The sequence below is a fragment of the Globicephala melas genome, chromosome 14 (genome assembly GCF_963455315.2).
Source record: "Globicephala melas chromosome 14, mGloMel1.2, whole genome shotgun sequence".
Lineage (NCBI taxonomy): Eukaryota > Metazoa > Chordata > Mammalia > Artiodactyla > Delphinidae > Globicephala > Globicephala melas.
The window spans coordinates 71,669,932-71,696,907 of NC_083327.1; the positions used below are offsets into that span (position 1 = coordinate 71,669,932).

A 26,976-nucleotide genomic window follows, 5' to 3' on the forward strand; every position below is an offset into this window, starting at 1 on the left:
GGTAAAGTCTTTAAGAGGTAACAGGATTCCACCCATAAGCATGGAGTTCACAGCCAATATTAGAGTTTTTAAAGATGTGCAAAGAAGAAAGAGCCCATTTCTGATTGTAAACATTCAGGCCAGAAGAGAAGGTATCGGACAGGGGGCATATGGTCAAGGCTGCCCTGACTGCAAACTTGGCTTAAACCTGAGTTACAGAGGATTGGCCTTAAGCTCCTGTCCAAGGCCAGCATTTATCTTAAAGACCAAAGAATGACATCCCAGCCTGGGGAGAAGCCAGTTTCTAAGGCTGGGAGCTCGGCAGGGTGTGAGGCAGGGCCTGCAGTAATCTCTCCTGTGTTCCTGACTTCCCTCTTCCATTCCTTTAGAATGAGACTGTTAGACTGTAATCAGCATGTAATCCTTTTGGTATTACATGCTCTTCTCTCCTGAGCTCTGTGTTTTCAAAGCATAGATCTGCCAAGCCACATGTATTAAGCACACATGCTATATTGTCATTGTCAGTTTATGTATTGATCCGCTCCACTGGACTTCAAGTTCCTAGCGAATGAGAACTGTTACTTTTATGTCTGCACCCTCAGTGGCTCGCCCATGGCTGAGCACATACAAAATGCTCCATAGATGCTTGTTAAATGAATTAATAAATGAATACTTTGTTTTCCCATGTTCAACTTGTTAGAATGCACGTAACTTTTTGTTTGTGTTAGACCGGGCAATTTTTGGAACTATCAAACTAAAGAATCCTAATTAAAGCAGTGATTTTTTTTTCCCATAGAGTTGACATAATTATAGATAATAATAGCTTAACATCTATAAACATTTCTGGACTGGGCCCTAGGCTAACCTACTTATATATTTGTTATCTCATTTAATCCTCACAATAACCCCCTGAGTAGATATTATTATTACCCCCATTTTACAGATGTGGACGCTGAGGTTCACAGAGGTCGACTTGCCCAGAGTCATAGAGTTAATCATAGTGAAGCCTTGGTTTAAACCTCAGAACTCCAAAGCCTGTTCATTTATCCTCTATATAATTATGACTTCTCAGTATTTTTTTCTTTTTGGCCACACCGTGCAACATGTGGGATCTTAGTTCCCCAACCAGGGATTGAACTCATGACCCCTGCAGTGGAAGCACGGAGTCCTAACCACTAGACAACCAGGCAATTCCCGTGACTTCTCAATATTTTATTTTGTCAACATACCCTCATCAAAGGTAAATGGAAAAAAGAAGCAAGAGTTGAGGCCTGAGATTGTTGGCTTGCCTTTCTTCCAGGCCCTGTCTGAAGGCTTCCTGGCCTCAAAGGTTAGCAGATCTCTGCCTGGGTCCAAGATGACACACAGCTTCTTCACAAATTCAGGCTGCCATTTCTGAGATTACCTCACTCAGTGGGCAAAATTTACTGCCCAAGTAGCCCCTTGCATCGAGAAGGGGGCCATAAAAGTAAAGCACGCATGGAAAGTATGGGTGGGCTTCTCCCCCTTGATCACGAATGCAGTCTGAAATCAAGCAAAACCAGAAAGGCTTTTCAGATTGTTTTCACTGTCTCCTGACTCACAGCTTCCAGTTTTCATTGTATCCTCTTTCGTCCCCCTTATGCATTTCAGCCACACTTCACAGCGTTCTGCACAAAGGGAGAACTCAATACGAGCTGACTGCTTACCAGGATGGAACATTCTGACATTTCAGAACAACAAGCTCAGCTTGAGGTGTTTCAAAAAGGCATGCATCAAATGTCACAAAGTTGTTATAAGAGATTCAACAGCTTTCATGTTGACCTCAATAAACAAAATTAAATGTTTGCTCATTTCACGGTTACCATGTCCCAATGCAAACAGCCTGGTATTTTTCCTATTTCTATTCACCTCTGTTACCTTGGCTGCCTGTGTGTTATAACTGGACGGCACTCAAAGATTGTTGTCTGCAAGGATGCGGGGGAAGCTTATACCCAAAGGGGGGCGACCCGTGTTCCAGGGGAGCTTGGAGTCATTCAAGACCAATGGTTTTGGTTAGGAAAATTAAACAGAACCAAAGTTAATCCACCACACTCAGGGTGTTCCTTGTGTCTAGGGCTAAGCCAAAATTCTAGGAACAGATGGGGTTGCCGATGCCAATTGTGTAAACTGTCCTCAAATTTCAAATGAACTGTATGAGCAGAGAGAAAATCCAGATCTCTCTCGGATTCTTCTTTCAGAGCAAGGGCCCAATGTCCTGAACCCCCTACATTCTCCCCAGTACTCAGGGCTGTGGGATCTGCTCCTGGTGAAGGCTCCATAGATAACCCTCCTTCTCCTCCCATCCCAGCCCTGGTTCCATTGCTGTTGCTTCTCTCACTGCCTGTCACTCTTCACTCCATGCGGCAGCGCTAAGACTGTTCTTACTCATCATTGTCCCTCCGGAACACACCTGGCTTAATACATTTTTATCAACTGCTTAAATGAATTATAAGGTCGATGGAGAAAAAGATATGCCTGGCAGAAATATGGCTGAGAACTGACTCCCTGTCATGGAGAAGACCTTGCATCTCACCGCTGGGGCCCCTGACAGTAAGAGTGAGCCAAACCTTATCTGTGGGAGGAGGACTTTGGTTGGGATATGATGAGGTCTTTTAAGGACTAAGGCACTTTTCATCATTTTACCATCCTTTCAATGCACTGTAAAACTTGTCTTTTTTTTTCAATTTCTGATTTTTTTTTTGTTTTGATGTGGACCATTTTTAAAGTCGTTATTGAATTTGTTACAATATCGCTTCCGTTTTATGTTTTGGCTTTTTGGCCACGAGGCATGTGGGATCCTAGCTCCCTGACCAGGGATCGAACCCACACCCCCAGCATTGGAAGGCGAAGTCCTAACCACTGGACCGCCAGGGAAGTCCCAAGCTTGGCTTTTAAAATTATTATTTCCCTCGTTTTTAATTTCTGAACAAAATAGCATATTTAAGAACCAGATTTTTTTAGTCCAAGATTAAATATAATATGTTCATCTATTTGAAATATATGATCTTTTGAAAATATTGAAAGACTAGAGATCGGAGGATACCACTTTCATAATGTTCCTTTCAATTTTCATGAAATTTGAAGAAGCTTAATTTTTCAATTATGAAATATTCATTGGAAAAGATTTCTATTTTGAATATAAATTATTTTAAAATAGCACTTAACTTACGTTAATCATATTATAGTTGCCTGCCTCCCCCTGCTACCCAAAAAATCTTACGATACAGTTTATACATTTGATATATTAATACAATAACATTAATCAGCTTCTTATGTAACTTGTTTGAATTTGCATAATAGTTGGTACAGCTCCTAAAAAGCACTTTGTAAATATTAATGTGTTGTCCAAATCTTCTAGCCCTGAGGTAGTCATCAGGAAGATTTCCACCTGATATTTGACAAGAGCGAGTCCGCGGTAAATCCCTAGACAGAAAGTCAACCCTTCCACCTCTGCATTTCATCCAAACTCAGATTCTCCTGGAGGGGCTGGCAGCACCACCCAAGTCTTCCTGAGTCAGAAGCACGTCTGACATTTACTTCCTACTGTCACCTGTTGGGTCCCTTATGTCCTTGCCTTCCTACCACTTATAAAACATGTGCCTATCTGCCTAGGAGAAAGGAGAGGTGATCAGAATATTTCAGGTACCAACTGGAAATGCAAACAGGACAATGTACATTCAGTAGAAGCAGAACATGTGAAAACTAAACCTGGGAGCAGAGAGGGGGGTCTCATGCATTTCACAGTCTTAGCAAAGGATTTCTTGATACAGGTGGCAGCAGCAAATTGCCTGTCAAGAGATTCACTTTCTAGCGAGGCCAGCCATGCAGAACAGCCGTTGCACCACGAGGGCACCGCTGCTGGCCCAGAGCTTTGGGGTTCTGAGGCAGATGGCAGGAACGACAGTCCTGAGCTCCCCAGCAACGGCCACATCCCTGAGGGATGAGGGGCCAGGAGACAGGGTTAATGCCACCAGCCACCCCTTCATGATATCACTGCCAAACCATTACTCAAATGAGGGGTGGGGATTAGTCGGGGGTGGGGAAGCGGGAACCTGAAGTAAGGCATGGGGATGGGGGTGGAAAGGAAACGGCGAAGAAGAGCACCCATTTATCTTCAGGGGCCTCTGTCATCTTTGGTTATCAGTCGAGGGGTGTACAACAAGCTGACGGACAGAGGATTGGGTAATGCTGGGTCCTGACCTTGCTGGTCTCACGTTTTCCTCAGCTGGATGCTCTCAGAGGCCCAGGAAAATACTGCACGCTTCTCCAAGTACACACACGCACACACACACACATACTTCCCAGTGTCTTCCTTGTGTCTTGTGTCCATCTCTGTGCTTAAAACAGAAATGACAGTAAGGAGACTGCATGGTAGCCAGCGCACTGATCTCCTTTCTCACCATTTAGCTTCTGTGTAAGAGAACAGTTTTCCTGGACAGCAAGGAAGGCAATGTCACTTTCAAAGTCAGGATTGAGTCAAAACTCCCTCCTGTGTGGAGGAGGTACCCTTTTTCTCCCTGAGCCACCATTCCATCCCTGACAGGTGACTTCACATTGAGAACAGAGGCAGGTGCAGTGCCCTGTCGGTGGTGGCCCCTGGGTGCCCTTCAAAGCCAGTTCTCAGCATCCAGGTATCCACACTGGTTTGGCAGAGCCAAGCTAAAAAGCTAGGCTAACTGCAGGAGCTGCCAGCTTTAAGAAAAACCTGGCTTCAAGTCAGATAGATCCTAGGGACCAAGTTGAATAACAAAAAGTTCAGTGAACGGGGGTTTCAAGCTTAGGAAAAAGGAGACACCGCTGGAGATGTAAAATTAAGTTAAACATTGAACTCTGTAGAAAAACACCATAATGTTAGAACTAGAGTCTCAGGGAGTGGCAGTGCAGACCCAGATCTTGAGAGTCAATTCTAAAGAAGTTGGCAGGGAAAATCAGAAATGGCAGAAATATTTGCAGAGTGCCTGGGGGCAAGGTCCTTGACAGAATCATCTTCAACTTCTTCAGGGTATCTGCGCAGGGTGGGTGCCCAAGAAAATCCCGAGGAGTCAATGAATGAACATGCAGTGGCTGAAGTTTTCACTGAAAAAGCAGAAGGTGTTGGGCTGAGTTTCATGTTCTTAAGAAATCCTGTACCTGCCTCTTGAGAGCCCAGCCTTGTTGCACTCTTAACTTAAGCATGTTTTCTAAACTCCTGTCCTGGAGAAGCAGAATGCACTTCTCAGGTTCACTGAGCTAGAACAGCATTTTGATACAAACGGACCCGGGCCTGCTGAAAGACTTAAACACTTAAACACTCGGCAGGAACACCACCTTGAGTTCAGACAGAAAGCGCATCTGTGCCTCATTGATAACGTAATGACGTACATTACATTTTTGGCCGAGAGCACCTGTGCACAGCCCAGAACGTCAGCCCAGGGCAACCATTCTGATGGAGGCGATATTAACAGCTCTCATTAAAACTGATGACTATAGCGGCGCCCAGGAATGTGGCTGCAGTGAGGCGTCTGTCTGCATTTCCATGACAAGCCTCTATTTTTGGAGTTCATAACTCAACCATAGAAATACGCTTTGCGTTGAACTGAAACCTGAAAAGAAAACTATCATGGGGTAAAGAGAGTTTGACTTTTATTGTTTTCCTGCCCCTGTCTGGTCAATGGAAAGAGAAGGGTATGTGACAATGGAGGATGTATTTCTGAGCTGGCCCAGGAAGAAATTGACTGTCTTAACTTTTTTTTTTTTTTTTTTGCGGTACGCGGGCCTCTCACTGCTGTGGCGTCTCCCGTTGCGGAGCACAGGCTCCGGACGCGCAGGCTCAGCGGCCATGGCTCACGGGCCCAGCCGCTGCGCGGCATGTGGGATCTTCCCGGACCGGGGCACGAACCCGTGTCCCCTGCATCGGCAGGCGGACTCTCAACCACTGCAGCATGGCCGCTGAGCCTGCGCGTACGGTGCCTGTGCTCTGCAACGGGAGAGGCCACAACAGAGAGAGGCCCGTGTACCGCAAAAAAAAAATAGAGGGAAATTACTTGATAATTTCTGCTTTTCTAACAAGTATTGGCTGGGAAGAGAAAGGTCATCATTATCTTCAGTGTCCTTTCTCCACACGCAATAGGAATTACATTGAGACACGAATCAGATCATGCTGCTTCTCTGCTTAACATTCTTCAGTGGCTTCCTACTGGACCTAAAATAAACCCATACTCCTTACCATGGCCCAGAGGGCTGGGTGACCCAGCCCCGATCACCTTGCGGCTTGGTGTCACACCTTCTCCCATGCTCTCTGCACTCCGATTATACTAGACTTTTTCCAATCTCTCGACTGCACCAAGCATTGTTCCCCACCTCAGAGACGTTGCATCCACGAACCTCTCTGCCTGCAATGATTTTCTTCCCACACGTAATAGCTGACTTCATATTGTTCCAGTTCGAACGTCACCTCTTCCTGACTACTCTATCTGAAGAGGATACCTCTGCCAACAGTCTCCATCTCAGCCCATTGATGGTTTCTTTTTAGAAATTTAGCACAGTTATTGTTCTACTAGCCTGTTTGTGTGCTTGTCCCTTGTCCATGTGCCACCTAAAAAGGAACGCTTCGTGAGAGTAGGGACCTTTGTCATCCTTGTATTCCCAGTGTGCAGCACAGAGTAAGAGCTCAGTTAATAGTTGTTGAATAAATCGAGATTTATATATGAGAGGATGCATAGTTTAAGCTTCTGTCAGTTGACCCAGTAGCCTTATTCTCTTTATAGTATACATAAAAGAATAATTTCTCCTGAATCTTTACATAAGTATAACTTTGCAGGAAGTTAGCTAGGACCCCCCCCCCACCAGGTGACAGTCTTCAGAGTTGGAGGGATAAAGAAACTCTGTTCTTTTACGTCTTTTTCCCTCTTCACAGCATCATGAAATAGTACCTAATTTCTGGGAAGAGTTTTTGTAGCTAAACAGAAGACACATCCTCTTGAACTTCTAGGAACCTGATCCTTGACTTCATTTACTTTGAGCTCTGCATACTTAAATAAGAAAAATAAGTTCTGTACATGTGAAGGGAGTAAATATACAGTCACTGTCACCTATTACTATTTCTATACTCTTTTCTATACTATCAGCAACTAATTATGATGGACAAATAATACATTTAATGACGCTGGCAACAGTGATGATGTCTCAGGTATTTGCTTACTCTACCAAGCACTGTGCTAGGCACTTTATTTATTGGTAAAATGTACTATATATTTCATTTTATTGTGTAGTATCTAGTACAGTATATCTCATTTATATAGTAACAGTAAAAATGGTTACAAGGACAACAGTGACAACAGACAGAGACGGGGAAAAAAATAAGTTCAGTACTTTGGAAACCTTAGAAAAAGAAAGATGAGAATATTGATTCATTTTCCAACTGGGCCTGATTCTCTCAGAGCATTAAGCCACATCCTGGATAGGACTGGCTCAAGATCCCACAGCAAATAACAAGCATTTGGGACTCAGGCTCGAGCCTTCAGACGCCAAGTCAGTGCATTATGGACTGTCTCTGGGAAGACACGGTTAACCCAGGCATAGACAAAGCAGGTAGTTAGGAATTAACGACCCATGATTCTCCAGATGAACTCTTCAAGTGCTGGATACTCACGTTTTTGAATGGCTGGCTCGAGAAGTTTCTTAAAAGATCTGATCTCCACGTTAGAAGTGGCAATATGATTCAGGAAAGCTGTAATTGTCCATAATAGCTTTCTCTGAATTACTTTATCAGATCCTTTTCTCTCTGCCACTTGCTGAAATTTGGTTAGCTGCAAGGAAAATAGGAAGAGATTTAGATGACATAAGAAGAGTGCTGCATAGGAACGTGACCGTTGGCAAGTTACTTACTCTCTAAGCCTCAGTTTCCTCACCCGTAAAATGGGAATGATAACCCACCTTACAGAGTCTTTGAGACAATTAGATAATGCATGCAGAGCACTTAGCACAATGTATAGAAAGGACCCAATGTTAGCTGCTGACGTGGTTGTTATTAGTATTATTATTAATAACAATTCTGATGTAAGTTTTTGGTCGCTCTAGGCAACCAAAAGTGTTGTTTTGTTTTGTTTTTAAAGGAAGGCTGGGACAGCTGGTGAGCTAGTAAGGAGTAAAGAAACACAGGCAAGGTAGTAGAATCCATAAGACAGATGCCACCAATTCCATAATTCTACTTCTAGTGGTACCTCGATCACACCACTTCACCTCTCCGAGTTTTGGTTTGCTTATCTGTAAGAGAAAGAGAATGCCCACTCTTCCCACCTCAGCAGATTTTCAAGGATTCAAATGAGACACATGTATGTAAAAGGACATTGAATATCTTAATGGGAATGGTAGACATTGCTTTCACACCTGTTTCACTTAAATGACTATTGTTTCAATGAAGTCAGTGATTCTCACCCCTGTCTGCACAATAGGATCAACCAGAAGCTTCTAAAAATCCAGATACCCAGGCCACAGCCCAGACCAATAAAGTCAGAATCTCTAGGAGTGGACCCAGGCTCAGTACTCTTTTTTTCCTCCCTAAGTGATTCCAATGTCCACCCAAGTCAGGGAATAAAATATTTTTCAAGCTTGCCTGGTGATAAGGAGCCCCAGAGACCCACCATAACTACAGAATCAACCCTCCAGAGAAGGAACTGGGAATCTGTATTTTCAACAAGCACCTCTAGCTGCCTCTTCTCTGCAGACCATTATGAGAAATACTGTGTTGAATCATAGTCTGAGAATTAGAAGGGATATCATCTAACATCTTCACACTTTGGACTTCCCTGGCGGTCTAGTAGTTAAGACTCCATGCTTCCACTGCAGGGGTTCCATCCCTGGTCAAGAAACTGGGATCCCGCATGCCGCGTGACATGGCCAAAAAAATAAAAAATAAAATCTTCACCTTGATTCATCTCTAAACCACATGAAACTTTATGAATCATATGAATGGAAGGCAAAAGTGTGTTAACCAACTATGTGAACAATAAATAACACAACTGTTAGCTATTTCTCTTTGTGCAAGAATCATCACCATTCCCTTTCTAGTTCAGGAAATCTTGACCGATGGATAAGATTTTCAATGTTTTGAAACTTTTCTTGATCAAACAATTTGGAATGCCAAGAAATGCACCAAAAGAAGAATTCTTTCATTTAAGAAAGAAATATTTTATTCCCTGACTCGGATGGACATTGGAATCACTTGGGGAGGAAAAAGAAATAGTACTGAGCCTGGGTCCATGCCTAGAGATTTTGACTTTATTGGTCTGGGCTGTGGCCTAGGTATCTGGATTTTTAAAAGCTTCTGGTTGATTCTAATGTGCAGACAGGGGTGAGAATCACTGACTTCATTTGAATATTGTGAAATAAAATCATAAACTCAAGTTTTGGTGTGGACCATGGGAATGGGACAGTCGTAACTAAAACTTTTTCCCCTACAAAAGATATATATTGTACAGCTCTATAAAGCCTAAGTTATTACTTTTAGCTCTCGTGGGAAAGTGAAGCAGATCAGGTTTAATGTAAATAACATCCTGACAAGTTACTACGGCAAACCTGAAGGGAAAATGTTAACTGCTGATATTAAAGTTGCAAAACTCAGCTCAATGCTAATTGTGCATTGCAACAGATAATTCCACTCCTCACTGTTTTGAAAGCATCAAACTCTGCCAGAATCACTGGTCTGTCAGTTCCCACTGAACATTCTAACATTGACTTGAAAAGTTACATCTTGCAGAATCTTCCCACTTCCCCTGGGGCCACATCCACTTGCCTGGCCTAGGTAATTCCCTGTAAAACTTTCCTCCTTCCTCGTTGCTGCACTGTTGGAGTCCCGCCTTTGTCTCAGCTTTACTTGAGCCATAAGTACTGTCACTATTGAATAGAGACTATGTTTAATTCTGAGCTTGTTAAGACAAAAGATAATGGAGATTGATTTTAATTAATATATAGGTTCAGAGTATTTGCATTTCCTTCATAATGGTTTTATAAAACTTACCCTCCAAACTTTGCCAGATAAGGCATTTGAGAATAATGGTGCTGGATCTGGTCTGAATTTTATCTTTGGAAACTATTATCAACTTGCTCTATGTAATAATGCTTGCTTTAATATGCATTCACTATGCCCATTTCTTGGCATTTCCCTTTATTCTTTTTCCCTTTATTTTTGATAATGTGCCTTAATAGAGAGAATCAGTGTAGCCTGACTTTTTGGAAATAATAGCACATTATTTCTTTATCTGTTCTGATTTGGGAAAAAGTTCTTAAGATTAATAAGAGGGTATATCGTAAATGCTTGGATTGGCACGCCCTGTGCAGGAGCTGGTAGAGTAACAGAGGTGACCCCAACTCCTGTGCTGAGTCAGCACACGGCACCTTGAATAAAAACAGAGCCATGGGTGTTCCCAAGTGTGCACCCTCCCCAACACTGGGCTTCTTTAGGTTTTTATATTTTTTTGTATTTTGTGTGCTTTGTTGAATCAGTCGTGTTACATTGTGTGTTGGAATGGAGGGGGCGAGAAGGCATCTTTAAAACTACAAAAATAAGGGCTTCCCTGGTGGCGCGGTGGTTGAGAGTCCGCCTGCCGATGCAGGGGACACGGGTTCGTGCCCCGGTCCGGGAAGATCCCACATGCCGCGGAGTGGCTGGGCCCGTGAGCCATGGCCACTAAACCTGCGCGTCCGGAGCCTGTGCTCCGCAACGGGAGAGGCCACGGCAGTGAGAGGCCCGCGTACCGCAAAAAAAAAAAAAAAACTACAAAAATAATGCTGCTGATGGCCTTTGTGCACTGTCAACCCAGTCTCAATGCTCGTTTCTTCCAGCTCTCACAGTCTTAAACCCTAGAGTAGCTTGATTTGTTTATGTGAGTGTTTGGCACATAGTAGGATGCAAGATAATGCAGTCATTGTTCAGAGGACGCCAGTTGTTAGTCTGCTTGGTCTGCTGTAACATAGTAGTACCACAGATTGGGTGGTTTAAACAACAGCAATTTATTGTCTCATAGTTCTGGAGGCCAGAAGTCCAGAAACAAGATGTTGGCAGGGTTGGTTCCTTCGGAGGGCTGTGAAGGAAGGCTCTGTTCCAGGCCTCTCTCCTTGGCTTGTAGATTGCTGTCTTCTTGTTCCCATGGCATTCTCCCTAAGCATGTCTCTGCGTCCAGGTTTCCCCATTTTATAAGGACACCAGTCACATTGAATTCATGCCCACCCCAATGATTTGATTAAGTTACCTCTGTAAAGACCCTATCTCCAAAGAAGGTCATATTCTGAGGTACCGGGGTTAGGCCTCGCCTTATGAATTTGGGAGGTGGCACACACAGTTCAACCCACAATGCCAGTGTTACACATGGTTTTTTAAATATTCATATATTATCAAATTATAGCTGAGAATGTAAATAAGTTTGTGGAAAGAAAATGTTTATTATGATGATGTTATGTAACAGGACTTTACTGGTATATCTGAGCTCTTTTCTGCAGGTGAGTGAGGATCTCCCACAGTTGCAAAAAAGATTGTATCACAGGTTAACTGCAGATCTGCCTGATCTCCAGTTGTTATCAGATGTACACTGAGTTTATAGTCTTGGCTTCAGTGCTTCTGAGAGTCAAACTCTAAAATAAAAGCTACATCCTATGGGGTAGAATTTCTTTTTTGATTATTGGGTGACTAAGAGGATGGAGAGACCAATGCCTTCCTTGTAGGGATGAGGAAATGGACACCTAGAAAACAGAAGTCAGGTGGCCAAGGCCTCAAAGCTAAGTAGTAGCAGTAGTAGCCCTGGAACTAGACTCATAATTCCATGCTTTTTTCACCGCATCACACTCTCCATCCTCCATACCAGGTATCCCCCGCCTTAACCCTACCTGTCAAAATTACCCACTGCTCACTGACAACGTCTGACTTTCCTTACCTCATTTAATTAAAAAAAAAAAATTAACTAATCCTAATAAATTTGCTAAGTGAGTACATTACTGATGCCCTTGCAGGATGACAATTCTGGAGTATGCCTTAGCTAACTGTTTCCCCAGAAGCCCATAAAGCCAAAAAAATAAAGAAATAAAAAATCTAGGTGTCTGATTTGGATAAGGTAGTAGCTTTCTTTACCCTTCAGATCCAACTTTTCAGCTAAAACCTGCCTTGTGGCCATACTTATAAATATATGCTTCAAGGTGGAAAAACCTTTTGTCTGAGATGTCCACCTAGTGGCATTTAGTGATTATTCTTGAAAACAAAAGAAAGAAAAGCCCTTTACCCTCTGTTCTCTACCAAGTCTTGATGAATGCATCATAACTGATGCGTGAGGTTTGGATTTTAGAGACCACCTAATTCAGCCACTTGACCAATGGAACTGTGGCCTGGGCAGTGGCTTGTCCAGAGCCACTGAGTTAAAGAAACCTGGGGACAGGTCCCTTTATGTCCCATCCAGAGTTCTTAACACCCTCGTGTAATGCTGCTTCATGGTTATTTAGCACATGTGTAAGCTAGTGGAAGTTTAATCTCTGTCTCCCCATGAAGGTAAGAGAAACTGTAGCTATAGTGTTCATTGGTGGGTGACTTAATGCTTTGCCACATAGCTTCATTATGTCACACTCATTAATTTTAAAGAACAGACTGTGTTTTCTAAATATATAATGTACTGTGACTATTTTCTGACTCTTCACTAGTGTTACTTATACCTAAACTTATCTGTGGGTGCTTTATGGGGAAAGTTTTGTTTAAAAATCTTAAAATTTTTCCTTCAGATTTTTTGCAAGTTAGTCGTTTTTTTAAACCTCTTTTCAGGTTTACTAAATGGGGTTAAACTCTACTAAGCGCCCGCTATGGGTTTTTTTTGAGTCTTAAATCCTGGCGAAGGAGCCACCCCTACAGCGTGGTCTCCAAACAGAGGGTGCTCTGAGTTGCAGGCAGTTCATGCCACGGGAACACGAATTCTAGAACATTAAACTTATCATGTTAAATTGATTTCTGGATGTTTCTCTGTGGAAGTCTTGGAATAATCCTCCCCTTCCTTCCTTTGAGCCAAGAAAACTCTGAACCAGAACAATTCAATTTCAATTTGTGGAAAAGCTCTACTCCGTGGACTAAACATAGTCCTAAGACAGATTGGTGGGGGACGGGGGGCAGGAATATTTTGATCACTTCGGCATGTTACTAAAATATCTGAATCCGCGCTGAGATGTATTTACAAGCTCTGTTTCTGAGGAGCATTTGCAAGCCTTGTTCTCAAGCCTGGGAACCTCAGGAGCAAAACCTGCTTTTGAGCCATAGTTCTTGTGTTATATGTTAAGCATTTGGAAGGAACCCCAAGGAGGCCTCAGGAAGCAGTTACTGCCTCTTGACTTATCATCCTGAAGGCGATTTGTTTTAAAGTTGATAATCCCTAGAGCTACAAGAGTGTCCCACATCTGCCCTGAATTGAAAACAGATTGCCATTAAGAGCCTTACATCAGCGCTGCGAATTCATTCGATCTGAGTCAGAAAGGAAGTTGGAGAACATTCGAACGTATGGCCTGATAGCAACACGGCAGCTCCCTTCATGGAGGACCTAGACGGCAGGGTATGTAGGCTGTGTGTTTTCAAACTTTAAGACTGCTTTTCTGTAAGGAAATGTCCTTCTGACCTTTGGGCAGGAATATTCGGGAGGGGACTGTTACAGCTAACAGGTATAAAGTAACCGTCAGTCTGTGGGCTTTTCAGTGCCACCAGTGAATCGATCAGAATTCCAAGAGGCTAAGAAGCCTCCACTGTCCAGAAATTTCTCTGCCAGGTTTTGCGTTTTTGTGACTTATCATTTATATAAGATATATTCAAAAATTATGTAGATATTTATATAAAATTCTCCCCCCCAGACTCTAAAACGATTCTGGAAGCCAAGAAAAGTTTTTACTGTTAAAAAGCGAGAGCTTTTCCACCCTCAGCTTATCTATGAAATTATTTTAAAATATTTCCACATATGCCAGGAATGAAGGATGGAACTCTGAACTTCATATTCCAAGCCTCAGGGGACCGGGACCATCTGATTAACTATTTAGCATTTAATATCCTACTGAAGTCTTCTTCTCAGCCGGCTGAACAATTTTTTTCCTTCTTTTTCTGTTGAAAAATTTCTGTTACAGAATGTGAGGTTCTTTTTCTTCTAAATTAAAAAGGAGATTAGATTTGTTCATCAAAAATGATTAAAGGAAAAAGAAGGCAACAGTGGTTATGAACAAGGGTCTGAGTACCCCGCAGCTTGAGGCGTGGATGCTGAGTTCCCCTCCGCCACTCCACCCCCATAATCCCCCGCCCCAGCCAGGCTCCGGAGGCCCTGCTGGCTCCTTCTCCGGGTCTGGACTGGGCTTTGGTGAGTGGAGGCCTCTCGGGTTACTTCCAGAAGCCTATTCTGCTCACCCTTTTCTCTGAGAAGCTGAGGACAGTGCCTGGTACAGCTGATACCCAATAAATACTTGTTGAATGAAAATAGCATTGTGGAAGGGAACCCTGGAAGCAGTATCAGTCTGAACATACGAAGCTAGTGAAACTCTCTTTGGGTCAATTTCCACTCACCTTCTTGGCAAGATTGACACCAGAACTAAAGCATAGAAGGTGACAAGTAATTGAGAGAAACGTGCTAGAGTGTCAGTCAGAGCAACTACGTATAAAATGTGTGATTCCGCGGTTGTGGTATTAATAAAGTAAAGAAATGAAATACGAGTCTTGAGAGGTAACAGTTGCCCTGCGAGAGTGTTCAGGAGTCCGAGGAAAGCTGGTACAGGAGAAAGTGAACAAACACAGCTGGCCGGCTTCCCCTTCAACTCAGTGCAGATGTGCTCATCAAAACTGTTCCGATAGCACAAAGCCTGTCCCTGTTACATGTGCTTCCCCCAGTTTCAGAAAAAATACATTAAGAGCAGCCCAGTTGGCAGGTAAGATTTTCAGTCCAAATGCCAATGTACTGTTCCCTCTTGACTGGTTGCCCACAGTTCTTGAAAGGGGGAAGGTTTTTCAGATGCCAAAAATTGAGTGCAGACTGTGTCATGGGACTATGCTCTCTTAATCCCAGTGAGACAGAGGCTCCCTTTTAGAAAAGGAAGCACATTTGGGTTTTTGTGCCGGAGGATGCAAAAAGATGTATTGATGAACTCAGACAGAAGGGGGAATTCTCAGGCTTAGAAACATTGCTTCTGTCCTAGCTAAGAAGGCTGGCGAATGAGCCTTGAAATCTATAGAAACAGTTCCAGTTCAGACCAGCTTCCTCTCTGGCAGATGAGTATACAGATAGAGATATTTATAGAGAGATATAGCTATATTTATATGTATCTTAATTTCACTAACTTACTTAATCTCAACCCCAGAAGTTCGGGAAGAAAATAAAAGTAGTGTTGCAGAGACTTCAGGGTGAAACCCATGTCAGAAATTTAACTTCTAGGGAGTTCCCTGGTGGTTCAGTGATTAGGACTCCATGCTTTCGCTACCGAGGGCTCGGCTTTAATCCCTGGTCGGGGACCTAAGATCTAAGATCCAAAAAGCCTCACAGCACAGCCAAAAAAAAGAAAAGAAATTTAACCTCTATTACCTCAAGTAAAATTCACCTCCAGAAAGCTCCCTTGCCCCTTTTAGAGTAACAAGCAAGTCTTCATTTGGGGCCATATCCTCTTTCCCTGCCCTGTGTTTGAACGTCAGGCCTGTCTCTAAGGCTGTGCCACTATATGCCAAGTCACAGCCTCCTGGCTCTCCAGAGTTTTGTAAACCATTGTTTGGAATTCAGAACACATTATCCCCCAGAAACAAGGTTAGGCTCCCAGCTCAACTCCTGAATGCAAATTTATCCCAAAATATAGAGAATTTGTTGCAACTTTCTGGAAATGGACAGAAAGAACTGGACAGAAATGGACAGAAAGAACTTCTATCATTTTGTTTAATGGCATTGAAGAATCAATTTTACAATGAACTGTAATAATGCTTTTGAGAGCATTTTTAGTATCCTTGAGAATTAATTATTGGCCTTGCATACCATTCCTTTCTTTATCCAAACCCTAACCACCTATCCTAGGTGCTTAGTCTCCTGTTACTCCTTTGAATGGTACTCTAGGTAGGAGTCCTAGCAAATTATTTGCATGTACTTTTCCATTTGTGGTTGCTTTTGCCTGGAATATCCTCTTCCTCTTCTGGTTCCTGGCAAACTTGATCAGCTCAAACACTAACACAGTTAAAACTCTTCTGTGATGCCCCAGTCAAACTCTCACTTCTCTCCTCCCTTGGACATAAACCCTTCTGAGAAAACTTTGCACAGGTTCAAGTGGTTCCTTCCCTGACCTTCTAAAGTACCAGAGATCCTAGTTTTAAAAGTTGCCCCTAGGAAAAGTTAGAAATTCCCCTCCCCACCTCTCCTGCATTTCTCTAAAACCTTATAAGTACCACTATGTATTAACATTCACCACATTATATTGTAAATTTTTATTTACACGTGGTCCCCTTCCCTAGACTGAGAACCCCTTAAAGATAGGGATTTCTTCAGGACTTATTACAACGCTGGAATATATTAATAGTAAATAATTAATAAAAGGATAGATGGATGAATGGATGGATGGATGCAGTGAGCACTGGGTAAAAAGTTCATTTATTTAGAGGAGGATGAAGAGCTATATAGAAACTTCTGTGGAATTCTGAATGGAACTTTTAGTTTCAAGGGCATGATATTGATGAAATTTGACCATTATTATTTTACTTCTACGGTTATGTAAGGGAGGCATTATGAATAGTGGGAAGAGAATGGAGCTTGGAATAAGAATGTGTGGGTTCTAACTCTAGTTCTCTACTTTCCAGTTATGTGATCTTGGGTAAGTTATTTACCTCTAGTTTTGCTTTTCTTCATCTGTAAGCTGGGGGTAATACCTAACTTCAAGGAGTTACCATGAGCATCAAATGATAATCCGTCTAAAAGCTCTAGTCTAGTGCTTAACCCATATGAGGTAGAAGGTAAGTGGTCATAAAATATGGATCTAAATCTGAGACGGCAGACGTAGAACTTTGAAACCAGGAGGACTCTGGGCCCCTTCCTTCCAGCCTTGGACACTCTCCTTTTGCAACTTCCCCCCTTCATTTCGATGCAGCCGGTCAATAGCCTGATTCTAGCTTTTACCAGCCACTTCCCAGGTCGCTTGGGTGATTAAAACTAAAATAAACTTGAAAGTGTGAGAGAAAAGAAGAAGAGGGTTCAGGGGATTTGTGAGTTAAGTATTGGGAAAAAAATTTCCCAAAGCAGAGTTAAGTAGGCTCTGATGGAGGAAGAAGGAAAATTGTATGTACGTGCAAAGAAACAAGCAAGGGGCTGAGGAGAAAGCTGTTTGGTAGCGGTGGCTGCAAAGTGAAAGGAAGAGATGAGCACTTGCATTGCTGGGAAATTGCATTCTGGGATTCTAAAAGGGGCAATTGTGGGTGTCTTTGTTTTTATTTTTTTATACAGCAGGTTCTTATTAGTTATCCACTTTATACATATTAGTGTATATATATCAATCCCAATAAAAGGAGCAACTGTTCATTTACCATACCTACGAATGCACTCCTGTGCATTGGTAACTAAAAAGCACCTTGTGTAATTTCAAATAGTTCACGTAAATAAAAATGATAGAAATACGTTCCTAACTAACATTTAATGTACCACTTACCAGGTGCCAGGCGCTGTTCTTAGCTCTTGACCCATATTAGCTCATTTTATCCTCACAACAACCCTGTGAGGTGGGTACCTACAATCCTTATTTTACTGTTAAGGAAATACAACACACTGGGATGTATGGGAGCCACTGCTCGAGCCCAGGCAGTCTGGTCCCAGAGCCTGCACACTTCATGCAAGAATGTACCTGCAGGGGCTTCCCTGGTGGCGCAGTGGTTAAGAATCCGCCTGCCAATGCAGGGGACACGGGTTCAAACCCTGGTCCAGGAAGATCCCACGTGCCGCAGAGCAACTAAGCCCATGCACCACAACTACTGAGCCTGCGCTCTAGAGCCCGTGTGCCACAACTACTGAGCCCTCGTGCCACAACTACTGAAGCCCGTGTGCCTACAGCCCGTGCTCCACAACAAGAGAAGCCACCACAATGCGAAGCCCGTGCACTGCAACACAGAGTAGACCCCGCTCGCCGCAACTAGAGAAAGCCTGCATGCAGCAACAGAGACTCAATAACAAAGACCCAAAGCAGCCAAAAATAAATAAATAAATATTTTTAAAAAAGAATGTACCTGCAGCTGATGTGGCTTCTCTCACAATCAGGTGGCCGATTCAGCCGTCACGGTCAGCAACGTCGTGAAGTCCACTTTGGTGATGACCATCCCTATGGATATGCTTTTCGAAATATAATTTTAATGCCTGAAAAGTTAGAATGGTAGAATTTTATAGCATGGAAGGACATTTAGTTCATCTGGCCCAGACCAGTAAGTCAGCCTCAGGGACACTCATCAGAATCTCTGGGGACCCACAGGGGTTGAGGGTCAGATGAGCTTAGCCACCCACCTAGCACTGCAGTGTCGGAAGGACATCATCTTTATTCCAGATGATGTCCAGGGAATTCTAAAAAAAATTCTTTCTGAAATTAGGTTGACACCCCAGTAGTTTTCCAAATATGAAAATAGATACAGTTGTGCTGTCTTTTTTTTTTTTAAAGAATCATCTATTTTTGACCTATTAAAAAAGTAACAAAGTATACAGTTTGTGAGCATTGAGTTTGACAGGTCCATGTTCTAAAGTCATTCCATTACTCATACGCCTAACGCTGAGCTCTTACCTCTCCCTCAAATTGCTCTGAGCAATTTGATTCCATTTTCTCCTATCAAAAATAGGGACAAAAAAAAATAGGGACACATTCAACTAGTTAACAAATTTCACAAATTCTGATCCAAGGATGTGTTAGGCAGGCAGAAGGAATGTAATTCTCCCTTTTGCTACCTGTTTGGATTATTATAAGCATTTCTACAATTAATAAAGTAACTGCAAATGCTACAAAGTTATCTATCTCTCTAGCTGTTTTAGTCATTCCTATTTTAAGCCTTTCACATGCCCCACTGATGTTTCAGGGCATAGTTTTTGGATGAATAGGGAGGTAAGCTTGCTGGAGAAGTTACCAGAAGTTTTACCTGCCTCCAATGCATCCACTCAGTGACCCACCTGAGTTCTTTCCTTTGACTCAAGAGATCAGGAAACATAGCATTTGGCAAAAATAGGGAGCCAGGAGGAGCCCCACCTCCTCCTTGGACAGCAGTGGTGGGAGAGGAAGGAGGAAAAGAGGAATGGGGTAGTAAGTGGGTTGCCTAGGTGTCTGTCTTCATTTTTTACTCATTACAGCCTGGCAGGAAAATATCTTATGTAACATCAGTCCCCTATGGAGCACTTTTACAACCATTCAGGTGTCCTGGAAATAAACATCATTAAATTAAATGAAGTTTTAATTTAATTTAAATTCTGAATAAAAGGCTTTTTACATAAACTGACTTAAAAGAGCTTAACTATTCAAAAATAGGTCAAAAGGCACTTTCAAGTGTCCAAAACAATCCCATCTTTTTTAAAAAACCATGCAAGTTCAAGCAATACGTAACAGAAATACAAAATTAAGTTAGATGTGCCCTTCAAGGAACTAATTTTCTTTTTCTTCTCTGGTACGCGGGCCTCTTACAGTTGTGGCTTCTCCCGTTGCGGAGCACAGGCTCCGGACGCGCAGGCTCAGTGGCCATGGCTCACGGGCCCAGCCGCTCCGCGGCGTGTGGGATCTTCCCGGACCGGGGCAGAACCCGTGTCCCCTGCATCAGCAGGCGGACTCTCAACCACTGCGCCACCAGGGAAGACCCGGAACTAATTTTTTTAAATCATCAAACTGCTCCAAAATGCCAAGAAAACACAGGACACTAAAATGAAGTCCAGATTCTCAAAAAGAGTTTGAATTTTAAGCGAACTCTTCATTGGCAATGGATATTTAAGAGTCTGGTTTTAGAACGACTAGCTACCTAGCAGGATTATTGTGAAGCTAGGATGAGATTGAATGAATTTCGGTCTCCCAGTCCAGCACATAGTGAACAGTCACTAGTATTTTGTTGAATGAATGCTGAATAATTGTTTTTTTAATTTATTTTCTTCAAGTATAGTTGATTTAGAATGTTGTGTTAATTTCTGCTATATAGCAAGCAGCTCAGTTATACACATATTTACATTCTTTTTCATATTCTTTTCCATTATGGTTTATCACAGGATATTGAATATAGCTCCCTGTGCTCTACAGTAGGACCTTGTTGTTCATCCATTCTGTATACAATAGTTTGCATCTGCTAATCCCAACCTCCCAGTCCATCCCTCCCCCACCCACCCCCTCTTGGCAACCACAAGTCTGTTCTGTATGTCTGTGAATCTGTTTCTGTTTGTAGGTAAGTTCATTTGTGTCATACTTTAGATTTTGTATATAAGTGGTATCATATGGTATTTGTCTTTCTCTTTTTGACTTACTTCACTCAGTATGATAATCTCTAGGTCCATCCATGTTGCTGCCAATGGCATTCTTTCATTCTTTTTTAATGGCTGAGTAGTATTCCGTTCTATATATGTACCACATCTTCTTTATCCATTCATCTGTCGATGGGCACTTAGGTTGCTTCCATGTCTTGGCTATTGTGAATAGTGCTGCTATGAACATAGGGGTGCATGTATCTTTTGAATTATATTTTTGTCTGGATATATGCCCAGGAGTGGGATTGATGGATCATATGGTAATTCTATTTTTAGTTTTTTGAGGAACCTCCATACTGTTTTCCATAGTGGCTGCACCAGTTTACATTCCCACCAACAGTGTAGAAGGGTTCCCTTTCCTCTGCACCTTCTCCAATGATGAATAATTCTGAACTCGTGAAGCCAAGCCAACTCAGCTATCCTCTCAGGTCCTAGCTGACACCTTAGCATGGGTTATTCCTCAGATTACATAAAAACAGCACTTCCTAGAAAGGGCAGAGCCCCAGGAAACAGAAATCCCAAGTTTCTGAAACTTGTTTTCTAACCTTTTGTGAAAGGGTAATGTAAGAGTTATGACTGCGTTGCTCTGAGAATTAAAGGATATCATGTTCATCCATTCATTCATTGGTTTGTTTAAAAAATATTGATTGTGTGTTTTCAGTGCATCAAGTATTATTCTTGTGCTTGGGAGGAGATGGATGTAGACAAGGCAGGTGAGCGCTCTGCCTGCATGGAAATTTATATTCTATCAAAGAGCTCCTGGTGTGTTACTCCTGCTGTCACAGCTGTCACCAAGCACTGTACAACCCCTGGGGATGGGCAGCAAAGTGCCCTGGAAAGAGCAGTCAGCTTGGAAGTTAGACTGATGCCTCCTTGAATCCAGGCTCCACATCTTGTCAGCTGAGTTTCCTGGGAAAAGTTTCTGAGCCACAGTCCTTGTCTGTAAAATGGGTATAATAATGCCTACCTTGCAGGGATTCTGTGAAGATGAAATGAGACATATTGAGTGTAAAGTACACACAGTAGGTCCTCAGTAAATGGTAACCTTGTATTACCTTAATGAAGAAATAGATCAAAAGAGTGTCACAGAAGAAGGATATCTTGGGATAAGAAAATTTGATGGGCAGTTGTTTCCTCTGAGCACATTCTACAAAAGAGATACATTTTCAACCATTTTTGAGATAGACTGTTGATATGGAGCGTGTTGAAAGTGTGATAATAAGACATGGGAGAAGCATGATGTCTCGTTATACATACTACATTGCATTAACATACGTTCTTTGTCGCCACTCCCTCCTCAAATCGCAGTAAAATTGAAATAAGGAGGGAAATAAAATAAAACCACAAGAACAGCAATGATGGGGGGGTGGATAACAGAAATGAGAAATGCCAACAAAAGTTGGGAAGATTGAACACAGATTGAGGGAAACAGTAGCAACTGATGTGGAATATAACGGAGGCAACTGAAAATTAATTACATGGGGTGTGGGGTGTGGAGAACACCCACAGGAACAAGCGTATTGGAACCGAGAGCCCTAAGAAGGTTCTGGGAAAGGAAGCTCCACAGTGCAGGGCTTCCAATCTGATTTCTGGTGCCTCAGTCTTAAGTATAAACAAAAAATCATCAGGTAACAGGAGAAAGCTGTGGATGTGAACGACAGCTAAACAGATGGGTGGGGAAAATGAACTCAAAGGTAGCAGAGACAATCTGAGGGACAGAATTGCATTGAAAATACACACTGAGGCTCTCTCAGCCATCTTGGAGCCTGTGGAGGCCTGCTGGGAACAGGACTTCTAAAACGACATATATCCGGAAGGCTATGGTCCAAGGCCTTTTTTGCTGGCTAGAAGCAGGGTCCCTGGAACCAGAGGGAGCACACAGCTTTTCTGAAAATTGAAGGTGTATATGCTCAAGATGAAACTAAATTCTCTCTAGCCAAGAGATGTGCTTTTGTGTACAAAGCAAAGAACATAGTAACTTCTTTTTCGGCCGTGCCCCATGGGTTGCAAGATCTTAGTTCCCAGACCAGGGACTGAACCTGGGCCCTCAGCAGTGAAAGACAGAGTCCTAACCACTGGACCACCAAGGAATTCCCAGAACACAGTAACTCCTGGTGGGAAAACCCAACAAAACCAGAGTAGTATGGGGAAAGATAACTCAAGCTCATGGAACCAGTGGCACCGTTGGTGCCAAATTCCAAAGCAACCTTCCTCCTAAGGCCATTGGACACAGAATCCGTGTGATGCTGTACCCTTCGAAGATTTAAACTTACTGAAAAGTGAATAAATAAAAGTATGGATTTGTTCTCTTGTATTTTTGTTTATGTGTATACATACATGCATGTACACACTGAGTATGCTCAGTGAGGCAAGAGGAAGAAAAACTAATACAATTAAAAAAAAAGAATATTCTGAAAACAGAAAGAATTTTTAAGAGGCTTCGAAGATAAAGTTTAGGAAATCTGCCAGAACTAGATAGGAAATGGGACAGAGTCTAAGGAAATTAGATGATCAGTCCAATAGGTCAAATATCCAAATAATAAGTTCTGGAAAGAGAGAGCTGAAAAAACAAAATGGAAGAAATCAATGAAATAATAAACAAAAATTTCCCAGAAGTGAAAGAAGTTTCCTGATTAGAAAGACCCGCCTAACACCCAACATAGAGAATAAAGCACATCATTGTGAAATCTCAGAACACTAGGGATAAAGAGAAGACCCTAAAGGCTGCCAGAAAGCAAAAAGAAGGTCACATAAACCATCTGGAATCTGAATGGCATTGACTGCTCAACAGTAACCCTAAAAGCCAAGAACAGTCATTTCCAAATTCTGAGGTACAAATGACTTCTAACCTAGAAATGATCAAGTATGGGGTGGACTTATAGCATATAAGGGGTCAAAATAGTTACATTGGGACTTCCCTGGTGCTGCAGTGGATAAGATCTTGTGCTCTCAATGCAGAGTACCCGGGTTCAATCCCTGATCAGGGAACTAGATCCCACATGCATGCCGCAACTAAGAGTTCACATGCCACAACTAAGGAACCGGCGAGCCACAACTAAGGAGCCCTGGAGCTGCAACTAAGGAGCCTGCCTGCCACAGCTAAGACTGGGCACAACCAAATAAATAAATAAAAATAGTTACATCACTTACATCCCTTCTCAACAAGCTCTTAGAAGACTTGCTCCACCGAAATGAGGGAATAAGCAAAGCACAACCAACCCAGAATGGGGCTCCAGACAGAACAGATCAAAAAAATAAAGAAATGGAACTGACTGATATACCAATGGGTTCCATCATATTGCAGGGTGTTTTATATTCTGTCAGAAGATTTGGAGCAGAATAATGGACAAATAGATGGAAAAGTAATAAAGAAGAAAACTCCAAGAAAGGAAAAATAATGAAAAAGAAATATGGTTATAGTACACAATATGACACAGCTATGAACAATATTCATTCGGTCACAATAGTAGAAGCACTGAACATTAACAAAACCATAAATTAGAATATAAATGAGGTGGCCATGGATGTGGACCACTCAGACTTCCTATCAAAGGACAACCTGCTTCGGGGGTATATCCCCCCCTTGGGAACCCACTGTTGTCTTCAGGGAAGGCTTGATCTCCTGGGTTCCCAGCCAGTGACTGAGCACAGCAGGGGGACAAGGGCCAGCCATTGCTGCCCAGTGCAAGACTTCTTCACTGGGCAGTCTTAGTCTGGGTCTCATCATCAACCTGGCCTTGAATTTCTCAGAACTACCCTGCAGTCTAAGTATCTTCCTACCCAAACTTCCTTCCTTGCCCCTCTCCTCCATGGTGTCAGATCTGCCCGGGAACCACCGCTTTATCTCGTTCATTTCTAATTCTGCCTTGTTTTCTGCTTCTCAGAGGACCCGAGGTAACACAATCATTACATTGGGAGGATAAAAAAAGGGAAAATAAGGAGGGGTAGGGGAAGGAGGCAGAGTGGAATGTTAAATCATCATCTTTCATATTAGGAGGTCAATTGATAATATCTGTATGTCTGTAGCGGGGGGAAAAGAATCTAAGAAATAGCAGGATAGGCACATAATTTAGAAAGATGACAATGCCAGCAACAAACAAATAAAATAACCAAAAGAGCTAAGAGTGGTCATGTCAGGGAAGGAGCAGGTGAAGAAGGGAACTCTGTGGGGGGGGGAAGAAGGGGAGTAAGGCCTTGAGTACTACTTCACTTAATAAATTTTGCTTATTAACCTCAGCCTGATATTATGATGATTAAAAAGCATGTATCTATACACATATCAAACAGATACATATATAAAACATCTTTAAATATATTTTAAAAATATGTAAATATATATCAAACATCTTTAAAGCATTTATAGTTTAAATAAATGTAAATATGTATTTAAGGTATGTTGAGGAATTCCCTGGTGGTCCAGTGGTTAGGACTCTGCGCTTCCACTGCAAGAGGCACGGGTTCGATCCCTGGTCAGGGAACTAAGATTCCACACGGCCAAAGATAAAATAAGATAAATAAAGTATATAAATATATAGATAGTAAATATACATAATATATATATTTTTAACATCTGATCAATATTGTGGTAAGGAGTCCCAGGTGGTGCCTTTTGCATTTTTGCCCTCTCCTCCATCTATAATATGTCCAGCCCTCTCCCCAGCTGCAGCCTCTGCTTCTAAGCATAGCTCATTTCTCTGCGGTGAGGACACACCTAGAGATGTATCCAGGGGGCAGGGAAGGACACTCACGTATCCCTGGAAGGAAACCTGAAGAGACTCAACCAGCTGCTTCGCAGCTCTCTCTGGGGACCCCACTCCACAAGGCTTATCGTTTGACTGCAGCTCAGCCCAGGTTTATTTCTTCCTTATTCTGAGCCGTCCGCAGCTGGTTAAACTAGCCAGACACTTTCCTCTGGGGTGAATGACTGAACTGAAGAAGGAGGAGGGGGCCATGAAGAAGAGAGGATCCCAGAGCAGCTCGCACTCCCTCCCGCGCCCACTCTCCACCTGCCAGCTGTGACTGCTGCCCTGCGGCCACCTGGGCCCTGAGACAGCTGCCTCAGAGGCCCTGGACTCCTGCCACATACCTTCCTCCCGTGGCACGCAGGCCAGGTGGAATGTGGGCAGGGACACTGTGGGGAGGTGAGGGTGTGCGTGTGTGTGTGTGTGTGTGTGTGTGTGTGTGTGTGTATACACGCCAGAGAAACCTCACACCCTTACCTCACATGACCATAGTTCTTCCCTACTTGGTCAGAAGCATGTGCATCTACCTGGGTCTCCTACTGGGCTTTCCTCATCTCCATCTAGTCTTGGAATAGATGACACAAAACAGGAGACACTGAATTGTTTGGGGACCAGGAGCTCCAGAAGGCCCGTCCATAACCCTGTGAGTTATTCTGTCGGCAGGAACACATTATCTAGGCTAAGGAACAAAAGTCATCCCAATTGCCAATACAGGAACATATCAGAAGATTTTTGATGACAAGAACCAATAAGCAGATAATTTTTTAGTTTTATTTTTTCCATTTTATAAAAGTAATACATACTGGGAGTTCCCTGGTGGCCTAGTGGTTAGGACTCTGTGCTTTCACTGCTGTGGCCCATGTTCAGTCCCTGGTCGGGGAACTGAGATCCCACAGGCTGTGCAGCGTGGCCAAAAAAAAAAAAATGAAATAAAAGTAATTTATACTCAGTTGCATAAAATTAGAACTTAGAAAAAAGTCCAAAGGGCCACAGTTGTACAACACAAAGGTGCCCACTATTTGCCTTGTTCTTTCAAGTCTTTTTCTTTCAGTCTCTTCCAGAGCTCTGAAATCTTATTTTATGCGTGATTTCATATTCTGATTTTCCACTTAAAATTTCATCAAATGTGTTTCCTTATACCGTTAAAAACACTTCGTAAGCATCTTTTTTTTGAAGTATATATAATATTCCAGCTCACAGATGCAGCATAATTTGCCCAATCATTCTTCTTTGTTAGGCTTTTAAAATTATTTCAAGATTTTTAAATTAGAAATAACGTTGTGATGAACCTTTGGCACATAAATCTTTGCCCTCATTTCAGATTATTTCCTCACAATAGATTCCCAGAAATGGAGCTGCTCAGTCAAGTGGTATGAACATTTTTAAGGCCAAGTAAATCTTTTCTCAGGCTGACTGTGAAAAAGATTGTTTAATATTTAATAATATTCACATTTTTCAGATGAAAACATACAAACCATTAAGTCCATACCCATGGTCCAGCTTAAGAAGGCATAAAACTTATACATCTAAAGGCACTCTGTACTTCTCACCTCTCACATGCCCTCCCTCACCTACAAACGTAGCCATTATTCTGAATTTGTATTCTCACAGACTTTTTTTTAAAATAAATTTATTTATTTTTGGCTGCGTTGGGTCTTCGTTGCTGCACACCAGCTTTCTCTAGTTGCGGCGAGCGGGGGCTACTCCAAATTGCAACGCGCGGGCTTCTCATTGTGGTGGCTTCTCTTGTTGCAGAGTATGGGCTCTAGGTG

At 42.5% G+C, this 26,976-nt stretch overlaps 1 protein-coding gene and 1 pseudogene across 2 annotated transcripts in view; both read left to right on the forward strand.

Moving 5' to 3' along the window:
* The window catches only part of SASH1 (SAM and SH3 domain containing 1), a 322,353-nt gene that overhangs the window by 61,514 nt on the left and 233,863 nt on the right, over positions 1 to 26,976 (forward strand). The window contains exon 1 of one of the 2 annotated variants that reach the window (XM_060283583.2): positions 13,535 to 13,553. The exons of the other annotated variant lie outside the window; for it this stretch is intronic. The gene's annotated coding sequence lies outside the window, so the exon portion shown is untranslated. Of the gene's footprint in view, positions 1 to 13,534; positions 13,554 to 26,976 lie in introns of those variants that run through there. 2 annotated transcript variants of the gene reach the window in all.
* On the forward strand, positions 21,157 to 22,729 carry LOC132593406 (large ribosomal subunit protein eL33-like; annotated as a pseudogene).